The 13,451-nt window shown below is 49.0% G+C and overlaps 1 long non-coding RNA gene across 1 annotated transcript; it reads left to right on the plus strand.

Annotated features, from left to right (window-relative positions):
- The first annotated feature begins 2,469 nt into the window (after positions 1 to 2,469).
- Positions 2,470 to 12,021, plus strand: LOC148054283 (uncharacterized). The gene is made up of 3 exons (XR_015707478.1): positions 2,470 to 2,526; positions 2,635 to 3,623; positions 10,641 to 12,021. It is a non-coding gene; the product is annotated as an uncharacterized LOC148054283 (long non-coding RNA).
- The last annotated feature ends 1,430 nt before the right edge of the window (positions 12,022 to 13,451 follow it).

The raw sequence follows: 13,451 nt of genomic DNA on the forward strand, positions 1-13,451 counted from the left end.
CACACACTCACTGTGCCCTTTTAGGGTGATGTGCACAACAAACAAGCAAAGTAAGCGAAACTGGCCAAGTGCTCCCAGCTGAGGATCTGGCCCACACTTCGGTCACGGGTGCGCGGTGAAGCCTTCCCTGTGTCGCTTGAGCCTGGCGCCTCCCAAGCAGCCGTTCTCAGTTGCGCAAGAAGAAACAAAAGAAGAGTGGAAGAAGTGAAATTAGCACCTTCTTCCTCAGGGAACGTCCCAGTTGCAATGATATTGCCTGGACCCAGAGAGGCTGTCGCTGGAATTAGTTTTTGGTCAAAGAATGTGAGATGTTTTTCAACAGTTTGAAAAATGTGTCAGTTCTGAGGAAATTGTCTTTCCAGCCTCTCCACATAAGGCAGCTTCGCCATGCCCTCGATCTTGTTGGTTGCCCTTCTCTGGACCTTCTGTAACTCCACGTCTTGAGACATGGTGGCCAAAACCGCACACGGTACTCAACATGGGCACATCAAGGTCTTATATAGCAGCAAAACAGCACCCTCTGGGTGCACCACCTGCCTGGTGATACCCAGTTCTGTTGGCTTTTTTGGCAGCCACCGTACATTAAGGTAATGATTTCCAAGAATTGCTGATGATGACTCTTCCCTGAGCCGTATCTACCGGTTCTGACTTCGGCACTGTGTAGGCATGGTTTAGATTACCTTTTCCTAGGTGTGTTAATGTTGTTGTACGCTTAGATCATTTGCCTGATTTTGCCCATTATTTAGTTTTGTCAGTCCCTTCTGGAGTTCCTCACTATCGGTGCAGTGTTTGAAAAAGAGCCTAGTGTCATCCTCAGACTCTCTCAGGATGAAGCATTTTGTTGGGCAAGAATCAATTTATGTTTTTATTCCATTCTGTTAGAAATTCTGAAGGTTTCTTGCCTTCATTCCCTTTAGGAAGACTATTTATTCATTTTTAGTTTTACTGTTTTCCGTTAAGTCAGGTCTTGACATGATTCAACAGAAACAGATTTAGGGGTGAAATTTTTTGTCAGAATGTTTCCATTTTTCTTGTCATGTCCACATTGATCTGGAATGAGGAACAGGGGCATAAAGGGGAAGAGCCTGTGCTCTTTGGGTTGCTTCCCAGCAAATGATTTAATTTATGAACACAAAGCCAGCCTTGCTCTCCTTGACAGTGTCCAGACCTCACCAGGAATCACAGGTGTAGTTAAAAAGTAATTGGATAAAACTACTCTATAGTCCCCGTGAGTCCCTTTGGCAAAGTGTTTTCTATGAACATGAATAAACTGAGGTCTGAATAGTGAAGGAAAGCCAGGAGGAATAAGCATTTCTATGTTAGCTGGCAAAAGCTGGAACCAGCAATTTGAGCTCCGATTCTCTCCATCTGTCAGGGGTGCACCACTGAGATAAAATGAAAATAGCAATTTGGTCCTCTGTTGGAGGAAGGGTCGCAGTGTTCGGACAGGGTGGTGAAAGTCGTTTGTGCTGCTTTATGCAAGACCAAGTAAATCAGATTTCCCCATGTGTGATGGGGTTAGAGCAGAGGACACTGCACGGGCAGAAGGTTGCCACCAGCCAAACCCAGCTCCTTCCAGAGAGTCCCGTCGCACTTCTTGAGCAGAAAGCGTACGAGGGAGGTCATGTATCACTGATCAAGGGAGAGGGTCTTCTCTGAGACCACTTTTCTTCAGCCCTGACCTCAGACGTTTGGGGTAGTCCAAGAGCCATTCCTGCCTGGGATCCCAGCAGTCCAGGTTTCACCATCTTTGTCTCTTAGAAACCCTCATGAGGCTGCACAGGGTTACAGCCAGCCTTTAGCACTTTGGAGGGCTAGTGCTTCCTTAATTTCTTGGTGGATGTAGGCAGGGCAAACGAGCCTGACGTGATCAGAAGAGCACAGCTTCCTGAAAGTTCCCATACCAGACACATCCCTACATGGCTCATAGGGTCTTTGCACCCCTACAGGGCCAAGGTTCAGCATCACTCTGGCCAGAACTAGATTGCTTGAGCCAGGACTGGAGCAGATAGGTTTCCATGCCAGTGGGAAGCTCAGGTGGCTTGGATTATGAAAATCTGTCAACTTGCCTTAGGAACACAGAGGGTTTCTATCGTGTATGTCAGGACTGTGCCTTATAAATGGCAGGAACTGCTGATAGAAACATTGCGAATTTTCCTTTTGAGTTTCATGAGTTTGTTGTGTGAAAGACGATGGGAATTTGGTCCAAGGGAATAGAGAAGGTCAGGAAATTGCTGTTGTCTTTAAAACCTCTTTACTCCTCTTGTGACCACCAAGCATGAAGAGACCCACCTACAGAAACATTCACCTGATCTAGAAAGCCTCCTGTCAGGGCCCTAAGTGCACTAATAGATCTTAATGACCCTGGGCAGCCTCACCTGGGGTCTCCACCCTCTCCCTCTGCCTATAGGCTGAGGAGCTCCATTTAAGCTCAGTCCCTGAACTTGTAGTTTTTTTCTGAGCTATGTAGTAGGTGTGCGTGTCTCTGGCTTTGTCTACTGGATAGCTCTGGGACCTATGCTGGAGGTAGCCTGTCTCCTAGACCTGCCTTGTGGATTTGTCTCTATCTCCTGCGGCTTCTGACTGGATGCTCTGGGTGGACCTGGACCTGACTGATTGCTTTGCCTCTTTCAGGACTGCTGATGGACCCTGCTGTGGTCACCCTCAGCCCTTGGCCTGACTGCACTCTTGGAGCAGCCCTGCTCTTCTTCCTCCCTAGCATCCCCTTCGTGATGAATGGTGTTCAGTAACAACAAGGACTAATGCTGCTGGAGTGAGTGGAGTTACACTGCAACACAGTTAGAGTTTGGCACTGTAGTTATGCAGCTCTGATGGGAGTAGTTGCAAAGATGTGAGTAAACTACTGCTCCATGGCTGAGACCTGTGTTTCTCTAGAGATGCTTCAGCTGCTGTTGGGGTGAGACAAGAAACAGTTTATGGGACTGAGGCAGTTATGAAAAAGATAGTTTGGAGGACCAAATCCAATTAGGAGTGCCTTTTCTGCTGTGATTCTGAATATCTTACAAGTTTAAATAGAAAAGACAAAAGGCAGGAAGAGGAAGTATACTCTGGACTTATGCTCCTCATCTGCATAAATCAAAGCACTTTGCAAAAACTGGCAGCAGTTTCACTACATTACTTATGGAGGAAAGTGAATCAAAAGATGTTTAGGACAATGTGTGGAGGATTACAGTGATCAAATTACTGCAGTTGTCCCTATTTTGCATTTAAATGAACTGAGCTGCCGTGATTCAGCTGATGTTCAGTACCTCATTAAGCCACACTAAAAGATCATGTGCCAGCATCCACCCATACCCTTAAATGCAGTGATTTTCACTTGGGACCCTTAATGTCATCAACAAGCTTCATGTCAGCTGGAGCAAATTAATAAGCTGCCCTGAGCATGGTCTGTGCTTGCAGCTGGGATGGATTGAGTGCTGGTGCTTGAGAGGAGAGCTTTGCAAGAGCTGGGTGCTGCAGAGATCTCCTTACTCAGAGTCTTGCTGGAGGACAGTGAGCACAGCATGAACCTTGACTCTTTGGACTTATCTAGGCAAGATGATGGTGCTCAGCCAGGCTTTTGGCAGGGAATGACCCACCTCCATGAGGGACAGCTGAGCCTGGTGAGATAAAGCTTCTCTTGTGCTTGTTTGGGTGACAAGGTGGGTTTTGCTGGACAAGGGTAAGTTCAGCAGTCCCAGAAATGGGGAAATGCTGCTGGGCAGGCTGGGGCTGTGAAATACCAGCATCCTTGCCCTGATCCGTGGGGATAAGCAGTAAGGAGCTGTATAATGGTACAGGTTGTCTAAAAACCTGGCTGTGTTTGGCTGGTTTGTAGGCTGCAAACCCAGCAGCTGAGCCCTCCTTCTCTGGACCTTCCCCTAAAGTCAATGTTTGGCCCCATCTGACTGAAGTGGATGCCCGCTTCCCCAGGGAAGCCGCCTCTTCCAACGGACACAGGTCAAATGGTCCTGACCCAAACCCCAGCATGTGAGTGATGATAATCCCCGCTTTGACTGGCACCAGTCAAACAGAACCAGCATCGGAACTCAGAGCAAGGGTCTGTGGATCTTGAACTTACCCAGCCAAGTACTGCATGTGTCTGTGCCCTCAGCTGCCTACGGGCGCTGTGGGATCCCTTGTCTCGGCCTGCAGTACTCTGGCAGTTGTGGCACTCTCCCTGGCTGGCATCAGCCAGCGCTGCTGTTGGGACAGCGTGGAAGGGCGGGGGCTGGAAAACCCCCAGGCTTTGCCAGGGAGCAGGTTCAGAGCCAGCCTCGTGGTTTTGATGAATGAGCAGATGCAAGGTGAGGGCAGAGACCTGGATGAATTCTGGCAGGTGGGAAATCCACCCTGATCATTCCCAGGGCTGATGGAAACCATCTGGTACCCTTGAGACTGCTTGTGGTTGCCTCAGAGCTACCACCCACCAGTGTGGTGCCTCCATGTGGTAGTGGCAGCTCTGCTGATGCCCTTGCCAGCCAAGCCACCTTTGTAACAAGGGGATCACGGGCCTGTGCCTGTGAGTCTTTCTCCTGGCTCTAGCAATACCAACTGCTGCTCTTCCCTCTGCTGGACCCTGCTTTTGAACTTGGGCAAGTGTCACTGGAGCGGTGGCTCTTGCACAGTTCTCCTTCCAGCTTCCCTTTGCAAACAGTGCCAGAAAAGCTTTTACTAAGCGAAAGCGAAGACTGATGTCATCCCAAGTCTCTGTGAGCCAGGGAACTGAGCAAAGACCTAGAGTGCCTATATCTTAATCCAGCTGTGGTTGTTCCTGCTTTCAAGCCCTTATTACCTGCCTAATTCTGTGCTAGGATATTGCTCAGACATCTAAGGAGATGCAAGCTGGCAATTTCAATGCACTCCTAAACATCTCCAGCAAAACACCCGCCGGTGCCAAGCCCTTGGCTCCTGGCTCCTTAACCTGTTTCTACTAAGTAAGGAGATTTCCAGGGCGAGTCTGACTTGGCCCTGCAGGAGGCATCTTTTCTCCTGCCAAGGCTTAGGCTGGAGCCGAGCTGCTCCTGAGCTGTCACTCAGGGAGCAGGAATGCAGGCGAGGCTGCCCTGTGGTTAGAAGGACTCCACCCCAGAGACAGAGGTAGGCGCCCAGGTACCAACACCGGAGACTTGGGGCGCATCCAGGGTTGTTGATGACAGGCACTGATCTGTTTCTTAACCCTTTGCCTGCCTGCCTTGGGCTTCCTTCTTTCTGGCTGTGTAACAACATCCAGGCGGTGCTGGTATCTCGTATTTGCCCTGTGCTGGGGTGGTGGTTGGTATGGGAGCAGCTGTTGGATGGGGCATCTTTAATGGAAAGACAGTGATAAGTGGGGATCTGGTCCTCCTTCCTCTGTATCCTGTGTCTAGAGGATGTTTCCCAGCTGGAGGTTTATGTTTAGGGGAAAGGGTCCCTGTGCTATTTTTGTCCTGGAATGCTGGAAAACTGTAGTGTGCTAAAGCATGCATCTCTTATTTTTTTCTTTAACGCTTGGGGTTTGGGTTTCATGTTGATTGTTCTGCTGAGGTCTCCTTGAGAGGCTTGGAGTCAAAACAAAGATGGTTAACCTAGGAGTACTGTACTTAAATAGCATTAATTGTCCATAAAGCAGGCAAACCCCATGTGTGCCTTCTTCCTTGATGAGAGTCCTAGCCTGGGAGTTTTGGAAAGTCTGACCAAGTAAATGTTTCCCTGGCTCAGTCGCCCGAGTTTCAGTTGCACCTTTCTTGTGATGGCAACAACCCACCGGCCCCCAGGTACCCACGCAGTCCCGGAGGAAACCTGTTGATGGGCAAGGCTGGGGCTGGAGTGAACAGCCCGGCTGACGGTGTGCAGCTCCAGACACTGGGAATGAATCCCAGTTTAATGCCAGGGTCTAAAGGGTGTCGTGACCTTGTGTGCTGCTTTTGTCTCCAAGCCTCAGCTCTCCATCTCTAAAATGGCTTTTGTCTGTCCTCCTGAGATGTGAAGTTCTACCTAATGTCATACCAGTGCAAGTCCTCAGCTGGGGCCCAGAGGCTCTACTGGTATCAGCGTCCCATTGATTGTGTTTTACCTGTCATGTAGCTTCTATGTGCTTAAGTATGTGGAAAGATAAATAAACCTCACAGGCCTCCCCTCTCCGTGAAGCAGGGCAGGTGTCCTGCTCGGTTCTTCCCTTGCAGATCCTGAGTATTAGGAGAACCAAGTTCTAGATTTTGGCCTGTCTCCCTAGTTGTTCTCCGTATGTATTTGCTGAAGGTATCCATCACTGGTATCTAAGTCTTTGGAGTACAGCTGAAGAGTTGTGATTTGTCTTTGAAGCTGTCTTGTGTGCAGGTGTGCTCTGAGGTGATGGATCCCGTCTAGATCGTGGCTGTCAGCCCTTCCAAGGCACATTAAATACACATCTTTGGTTGTTTAAGGGAAGGGTACAGCTCTTGCTTATTCCTTGCTTCCCCCCTGTTCCAAGTTTACAAGTCATGTCCCTAAATGAGCTTGTTCTCCCCTGCCTGTTGATAGTCCCTCCCATACTGGGAAGGTAGCACATCAGTTTGTCTCTGTGTGGGCTGTGGAGCTGTTTCTGCTTGTGTTTACAGAGCACTTTGCAGCCTGTAAGTGACACAGAAAGGGGAAATGATGTTATTTGGGAGTTTGTAGCCATAGGTTTTGGGGCTTGTTTCTATTGGAGAGATGCTACAGTGTGCCTTAGCCTGGTACTGTTTCCTAAAATGCCCTTTGCAGGGTTTTCCCTGCTCCTTGAGGCAAACCACTAGTGGAAGGAAGGGATGTCTATCCTGCTTACAAAAGCCGGCATAATGCACTGACATCCCCCACCTCGGGCCTGCAAGCGGAGTGGCCTACAGAGAGCCACTGACCTTGTGAACAGCTGGGGAATGGGCTCCTTGCTCCGGTTTGCAATCAAATGCTCAAAGGCCTGTGCCCACCTTGCTGACCTTTCCTGACCTCTGTTGCCCAAAGGTCAATGTCTACAGGTCAAGAAAGTTCTCTGGAGACAAAGGCGAATTTACCTCTGCGAAACGCAGCGTGGCATGAGAGCTATTTGCCTTATCCAGTGTATGCTGCCAGAGGACTGGGCCCCAGTGCAAGCAAGAACGATTTCCTCGGGGCTGGCACGGGTGGTGGAGTCTCAGTTCAGATGTGGCAGCAGTTCTCCTGCATCTCTGTCCTTTTGGTCAATCATTGCCTTTCGAGTGGTGTCCTGAGGATGTTTCCCATCTGCTGAACTGCTTTGCTCAAAATCCAACGGAAAAATCTTAGAGATCCCTCTCTTTTCAAATGCAACTTTAATGAGCTTGTGGATGAGGCTTCCTCCATCCCTAGTGTGGTCATCGGACATGTTATCAGCCTGTTTATCTGTGAGGATGTATATTGCAATGAAAAAGCAAAAATCAAACCCATCACTAGCGCAAAAGACTGAATCCAGGCCATTAAAAAAGCCCTTGGGGGACGTCCCAGTCCTGGGAAGGTTGTTGGAGGGAATTTACCTTCTTTCATCTTGGCTTTCCAGTGCTGCCTCTGACACAAGCACCACCGTGGCCTGAAGGCCCCCGTTGATTTTAAGGAGGAACAAAAACTACTGAGCTGAGTGTGGGTGGGAAGGGTTAATTGGGAGTGAACCAGTGAAGTCCATTTTCAGTCCATAGATGTTTAACTGCCCAAGGAAATAGCCAGTCTGGAGGTGGACGACGCTGGCTCTGTTTGGATGGAGATTTTGAGCAGAGCTGTCCTGTTGCTGCTGCCCTCGTTTCCCTGGGCATGTCAGGGTGACCCTGGCTCGGGGCCATGCCGGCCAGTTTTGGTGGGTATGTTGTAATCGCTGTAACTCACAGCACGACCTGCTCCGTGGGCTCGGCCACAAACCCTCGTCCTGGGATGATGTCATGGAGGACATCGCAATGTCATCTCATGCCGCAACACGCTTCTGCTGACACAGCTTGACGTCACGTGGGCAGCAGGAACTGTTGGGCACAGCCGTGGATGAATGCTCTGCCCTTTGCTGGAAGCGTTATGTCAGCCAGAGGCCCTGCCAATGCTACCAGGGCAGCAAAGCCTGCATTCGCACCAGCAGCACCTTTTAGCTTGCTGGGTGCTGACACACCACTTTGAGAGCTGCCCAATCATTTGTGCTGCTGCAGTTTGGGTTTCTGTTTTATCCTTGTGACCTGGAAGCTCCATCAAGTGCTTAGTCCTGGGTTTGGCTAGAGGATAGAGCAAGGGCAGCTGACTTTGCTCAACAGGAGCTCTTTGCATCACTTGTGGTTCTGCAGGCAGGAGTTTTGCTCAGGCGGAGTGATTCCTTGTGCAGCAAAGGTAGCCTGCTGCCTTCTGGCATCTCTTGCCTGGTGGTGGTCTGATCGTGGACAACACTTTGGCTGACCCTTCTGGGAGCAGTAGCTGCATGTCACCCGACAGTGCAGAGCTGCTGTCTATCTGCTGTTGCATGCAACACCAGAGCCAGTTACACTATCGTTGCTCCTGGCTTACAAGTCCGAGGCTTGTCTCAGGGGATCCTTGTTCTTTATTAAAGATCATGCTGAATCAAGCAGAACTGGAAGCGAGCAGATCTCCAGGGGTCATTGACTCACATCAAAGGATTCCCCAGAGAGCCCTGGATGTCTGTGTCAATAGGACTCAGAGATTCTTCATGGCAAAGAGCCTCTTCTCGGTTCCCAGCCAGGCTTTCTGTTCAGTCGCTTGGCTTGGTACTGTGTCCTTGTCAACAGCAGTTGGATGGGTGACTCCTCTCTCCCTGCTAGGACCTGCTGCTGGGAGCATCCCAGTGCCTATGGCTCCCACTGCACCTCATAGGGTGTCTTTGTCCTGCTCTGATAATCACAAGGAGCTCTTTCTCTCTGTGCTCTTTCATTTTTTTCCATTTCTTCATCTCGAGAACAAGCAGGCTATTCATCCCGGGGAGGTCAGCTCCAGACCACCTACAAACCCATCATCTACAGGAGTGACCATGTCTCATCAGCCTTCTCCTGCCAGCAAGGGCACCATAGTGTTGCCTTGGGCATCCTTCTCTGACTCCCTCGTGCTGTGCAGAGCTGAAAACCAGCCACAGAAGGCCCCTGCATTGCCAGGAGGAGTGATTAGGACATCAGTGTTTTACCCTTCCAGTAGGCTTTACTGGCTCTTGGGGTTGGTTTTTTTTTTTGGTACACTGAAGAGGGTTCAGCTGGTTCTTTATTCACCTGCCTTGCCTTGTGCTGGCAGGCCCACCCCATGCACCAGTACTTTCTGCCGATATCTCAGGTCCCCCCAGGTCTGGGAGCTGCTGTCTGCCTTGGTCCTGTGCCCCAACATCACCTCAACCACCGTGGCCAGTCACTCAGCCACCCTGCTGTCCTCTGGTGCCTTCAGGATCCCAGTGACTACATTCACTCATGACCCCTCATTTTTGCGTGTTTTTTGGGAGAGGGGTGTTTGACCTTGAGTATGAGAGACTTGTGCCTCCATGTGTGGGCTGTGTGGATGTACCAGCCTGCGTGGAGCTAGCTTGGGGCTCATTGTGTGGTGTAGACTCGTCTTGCATCTAATTAAGGCTCATTTCTCCCCTTCTTGCCTGTCACTCATTCCTCTCTTCCCTTTCTGCCTTCGGAAACGGTGCTCAGCACAGGCAGTCTTGTGAGAACAGGCTTCGATGCTGGTTTTCTTGGTCATTTTAAATCCAGTGGTGCTAAGCCTTACCTGTAGGCTAAATCTGACCAGGGTTTGCCAAGGGCCAAGTGAAGCTGGCCAGCTAGCATCTCTCAGGAGCTGGGCTTGGCGTTAGAGACCTCGCACCGAAGGGACAAGTGAGCCAAATGGTGTCCCTTTCGTTTAGGGGTTTGGGAAACTCCAGTGCAGATGGACTTACATCAGGGAGCTTGTATCAGAGCCTCTGTTGTCCCCATGTTCTCCGAGAGCTGAGACCTTATGGTCATGCTTCTCTTGCTGCCATCGCTGGATGATCCCTCGTCTGTGAAGAGGGAATGCAGGTGGGCTGCAGAGGGGGTCCTCAGGGGGGTGTAATATTGCCATGTTGTCAGAGTATTTTGCAGAGAGACCTGTGTTCTGCAGATAATTAAGATTTGGCTGTGACTGCCTTAAACATAAGAACATGTGCTTTGTAAACTAGGAAAGGATTTTTTTCCTTGGGTGGTGTCATGACCTGGCATTATTTAAAAATGATTTTGTATCTATGATTATTACTTGTATAACATTACAGGCAATTATCTACCAATAATTATGTTGAATAATTCCAGAAAGAGTTTATTTAACGTAAACATTTAGAAAGCTAAATACTATGGATAAGATAGAGCCCAAGGGCTCAGGACTGCTGGATTTTATTTCCAGCTTTGCTGCTGGTCTTCTATATGGCCATGGCACTTAACAGATGTGGCTTCTGCAAATAGCTTGACTTTAGGGGGAAGGAGTTTTGCTCTCTACCATCAAATAAGCCAAAATTATACTGCCAAGATTGAAAGAAGCTTGGATGATGCTCCACTGCCCCAATAATGTATGCGAACCATCCCAAAGGATCAGCTCCGAGGTGTTAGTTTCTTCTTTATAATAACCTAACACTGTAAAACACAACTCAAAGTCACTTATTTCAAAATCGACTCTGTTGTATTGCTTCCTTTTCCAACTCCCAGCCTAACAGAGCACCTTAAGAATCTGCAAAGGTTGATGCTGAAAGCCTGTGGAAGAATTTGCACGGGGACCTATTTGTGTGTTTGAAGCTGGACAAGAGAGCTTGTCTGACAGAAAAAAAAAATCAAGAACGAAACAGTCACCAGAAAATTGACAGACATGCCTGGAAATGCCTTTAACCCTTATTTACTGTAGGGCTTGTGGTTTGAAAAGCCTGGAGTCTCATTTCGACTGTTTGGTCCCCGCTAAAATTACAGAGGTGGGGAGAAACCACCCGACGAACCGTATGGGCTCTGACAAACAAGCCCAGAGGAAAGGGGTTCGTTCCTGGGCCTGCTGTGCAAATTAAAAGCAGGTTTAGAGCTAGAGTTTATGCTCGCTCCTGCGATGATTGCAGTGGGCAAAGGGAAGGAATGCACCACGGGTGTCTCCAGAGCCCATGTTAACATGCCAGCCTCTGCTTACATGGCACTGCCTTGCTGTAACTCCTGTGGGTGTGGAGTCCTAGTTATTTTATCACAGGGACTGATAGCAATTTCACTGCCACTGGAGCAAGCAGGAATAACTCACTGGAGATGATGGCATTGCAGCCCATGAAGAGCGGAGCCAGACGCCGTTAAAAGCTCTTGTGAGTCCTGGCTTCTTGAGGTGCCACCATGGAGCAGAGCAGGGGAAGGAGCCCCGCGTGCCTGTATTCGTGCAGAAAAGGAAACTGAGGAATAAGAAGCGTCTTGCACAAGATTGCACAATGTGGAGGAGCTGGCAATAACATGCAGGTCTCTGGCTTCCCAGCCTTCCTCGAGGCAGGTTGCTCATGTGTTGTGGAGGGAGCCTGGTCTTGCTTGACACCAAAATCCACAGGAGCAGAGGAAAAAGTAGGTGATCTGTCAGCGAGAAGCACCACCACAGGGATGACCCTTGTCATGGAAGCCATGTGGATTTGAAAGAAGATGTTGTGGCTGAATATATCCCCATCTCCAAGTGCATGAGATCATCAAGATAGTGGGTAGTGGGCAATAAATACATCAGACTGTTTTTTGTTTTTTTTTTTTTTTTTTTTTTAACCATGAGCGAAATGCTCTGGGCTTTGCTGCCATGGTGCTTTTGAGCAGCAAAGCAGAGCAAAACCACTAACTCTGAATCACGAGGACTGACCAGGGTGGGGTCCATGTGTGCAAGAGTGTGTATAGCCTTTCTTATTAGTGAAAGACAGGAGAGATCCAGGACAAGCAACAGCATCACAACTTCAGTCTCCACATGTGACACTGCTTTGGGGTCCTTCTTATTGCACCCAGCCTGTGTGCAACCCAAGCCCTTCCTTCCCTAAGCATCTCGGAGCCCTTCTGGTGTTGCTGGCATCTAGAAATAGCTGCAAAGTAGCTGTTTCCTCTGCTTTTTTGGGGCTGGGGAGAGGAAGGAGGCTTGGAGCAGCACAGCTCCCTTGTGGTGGCCTCCTGGGGTGGGGCAGGTTTTAACAACGTGCCAGAATATGTGGCTGTCCTTGGACACGTTTAATTTCCCATCCTCTCAGCACAGGGAACATTTGAATCGCCCTTTAGCGGTTGGGCACAGAAGGGGAAAGATCATTAACATACAAAGGGCTCCTCTTTCAACACCAGCATTGCAAACTTTCATGATTTTAGCTCTGTCTCATCACATTTGTTCTGCGTTGTACTTGGGTTTGTTTTTTTAAAAAGTCCTAGTTCTTGGAACTGGGTAAACACATCGAAATCTCAGCTTTTGTTAAAGGTTCCTACTCCCAATGGCTGTAGAGGAAAATCACAGCTTCTAAAGATGCTACAAGTGGTGATCCAGCAAGAACGCTGCATCCCTTTAGCTTATTTCTGATTCTTGCTATATTCAAATAAATCTCTTTGTGAGGGGAAGGGGATGGGGGGAAAGTCGCCGCTTCTGATTGCTTAGGACTGGCGGACTTGAACAGTGCCTGAGCTGCTTTACTTGTTGGAACAAAGGATTACCACTTCAGCAGCAAGGGCTGAAATGGAAAATGCTACATTTTTCATGTTTTCACTCGTCTGCTTTCCCTCTTTTTGTCTCACTCTCCCATCTCAATGAATTAGGTTGGAGCTTTGTGTCCCTTCCTGGGAGTGTAGATAAAGGTTGGATTGGTTTGGGGAATTGTTGCCTTCCCCTCTTGATTCGTGCAGGACAGATGCTTTGCTGGGTATAAGATAACTTCTTTGGCTGTCTTGTTTTCTCAGGTGCGATTTGTTTATTGCAATGGGAAATATTGGGAGTTTGAATCCCATTTTGTGTTGGCATCAGGGCAACTGGGTTGCAGGTCCTGACATGGACCCATTCCACATTTCCGCTGAAGATGCGACCCACTTAAGATCAGGTGTTTTGTGGGTATTGCCAAAGCTATTCAGGTTAAATATCTTCACTGGTTCTTAAGGTGATTCTGACAATGGGCCTAAGGGGAAATAGGTCGGGTACTTTGAGATCTGTGTCACTGTGTTGGCTTGAAACATTCCTAAATGCAATCTGGGAGGAGATGCCAGAGTGCTGACCCATCGCCTGCTGCTACTGCGGGCTTCTCCTTCAGACGTGTTGTGCTCTTCATCGGTAAAACAACGTAGGAGCTCGTTGGCGGGGAGACACAAAAGGAGAAAAAATGATGGTGCTTCCCCCGTAACATTCATCTGCAGTCCTGTGAGCCTGACTCACCTTTTCAGGAATCTGGTTCGATCATTTATGCAGCTTCTGAAGGGACAGGCAGGAGACAGCATGAAAGCATAACGCCTTTGAAAAGTATTGCCTTTAAAGCATTTGCCTTCCAGGGGATCCCATAG

Source organism: Nipponia nippon, unplaced genomic scaffold (genome assembly GCF_047370975.1).
Source record: "Nipponia nippon isolate SJK-2023a ecotype South Korea unplaced genomic scaffold, ASM4737097v1 scaffold_32, whole genome shotgun sequence".
NCBI classification, from domain to species: Eukaryota; Metazoa; Chordata; class Aves; order Pelecaniformes; family Threskiornithidae; genus Nipponia; species Nipponia nippon.